Source organism: Spinacia oleracea, chromosome 5, assembly GCF_020520425.1.
Source record: "Spinacia oleracea cultivar Varoflay chromosome 5, BTI_SOV_V1, whole genome shotgun sequence".
In the NCBI taxonomy this organism is placed as follows: domain Eukaryota; kingdom Viridiplantae; phylum Streptophyta; class Magnoliopsida; order Caryophyllales; family Amaranthaceae; genus Spinacia; species Spinacia oleracea.
Genome location: NC_079491.1, coordinates 112,598,847 through 112,601,039, shown reverse-complemented (window position 1 = coordinate 112,601,039; position 2,193 = coordinate 112,598,847).

The following is a 2,193-nucleotide window of genomic DNA, read 5'->3' as shown; positions in this document are numbered from 1 at the left end:
GGTTGATCTTAGAAAATCGTTTTCAATCAGATTAGGGTCAGAAAAATTGAAATTTTGACACTTTTTGAATTCAGAACATATTATACGATTCATCCAATAATCCACAATATTTCGTAAATTCAATAAAAAAATCCGAAATTTTTAGACAACATACAAAAACATATTAATCATGCTAAAAAGTACTTTAATAAATAAGGCTCATGATACCCCTGTAGGGGAATACATTTAAATACATATTAACATGTGCGGAACAATCCCCAAAGCCAGGAAACGTGTACAAAGCACATATTAAGCAAACTTACATTCGAAGCGTGTTTTCCCTAGTTTATCGATTCACGAACACGTATAAAGAACTCCAATCGTCGTTCCTCTATTTGGTTCACCGACACGTTCAGATCCGTCTTGATATTCGTAGCTTAGACAATGCTCAAGAGTGTTTAACTTTTTGGGAAGAACGGTATGAACGGAGGCCAAACTGAACTTACGTAATATTCGAATTAGGTTAGGGTTGGAAAAACATTAATTGTGTGTTGTGTGTTATAACCCTTAGGTTATAATGTGACCGGCCAAGGCACAAGGCCTCAACCGGCTACAACACACGCACACCCGAAGCCCACAGCAGCACGCGGGCATCGCAGCCGTGTGCCTTGGGCCTCGCTGCTTTGCCTGCTGCCTTGTTGCCCTTCTTGCGCGCACACGCCGAGCCTTGCGGGCTGGCTGCTTGCTGCACGTGAGCTGCTGGCTCGTTCGGCCATGCGCGCTTGGCTCGATGGGCGGGCAGCTTCGTTGCGGCTCGTATTCGCGACGAACGCCTTACGACTACTATTTATCGTATCGTTCTTGACGAATCATCATCCGTACAATACGTTTATTCGTTTCGCCTAGCTTACGAATATTCGCGATATGATATACGATTCCGATCCAACGTCATATCGTATATTTATGTTTTCCGGAACTAATTCCCGAAAAGCTGTTAAATGAATTTCCGATTCATTTAATCCGGTGATCTGTTACATGCCATTGGTGTGACCTTATAGGTTCAATCAAGAGTAAGATGTGAGCCTAATATAGATTAGAACTCACTGATCGGAAGCATTGCTCTAGCTAGCTGTTCCGATCACTTGATCTCACAGAATTAATTGTTCGTAATTAATCTGAACCTTGGTATTAGACTAATGCACCTTGGGTGAAGGACACATTTCCTTCATTAGGCATGTTTTCCAATGCATGATTTCAAACGTTGATATCTCTAACTATGGATAAGAAAACATTATAAAAAGTTGATATTTAAAAAATATTTATTGAGACGAATCTAATATGACCCCACACGAATATGATTTTTCTTAAATATAAATCACAAAGTGAAGTCAAAGGGGCTTGTGTGAACAGTGTCATAAACCCAATTCTGTCATGTAAATAAGAACGGAGGAATTATATTTTTGTATCGAAAAATATAACATATGTTGTAGGTTGTTAAGATGGTAGAAAGTGTAACTTTTAACAAATAAGTCCGATGTTGGATCCTTGCTACATGTTTTTGGGTTATCAATGACATGTCATGATGTTGATTAGTGGTGAAGTAGCCTAATAAGGAGGGGTATACGTTACGTTCTTAAGAACGCCTTTTAATATATTAGTGTAGATAATCCATGGACTGTACGACGTATGTATGAATATTAAGAATAAAAGAGACAAGAAGATCTAGACTACTATAGACACATGTGCACAATGTTTAATGTACACTAACGTTCCGTTGGTAGTCAATAATAAATAGTTGGAATGAAATTAAATAACATCATATTCATAAATTTGTTTATGGCGATGAAACCATCTCATAAATTTCAATCTCGTCTAGTACTGTTCTCAAAATGCTAATGGATAGTATTGAAAATTCATAATGAAAAAAAAGACAATTTTGAATGAACTAACATTAATATGAGAATGAACATTGATCTTCGTTACTAATTAATTCTAATGACATTGTTTCTGACGGGTGACTAAATAGGCCGTAAAAGAATATTAGAATACATGTGTACATGGAAAGAACAAAACATAAAAATTATGATTTAAAAAAAAAGTTATAAAATAACATATATTATTTGAGTTATGCGCGTCATGTCACACGTTGTACGAAGTATTTGATCTCTTAACATATTTATTTGTGTATTTGTGTACTTTCTTAGTTGCATATTG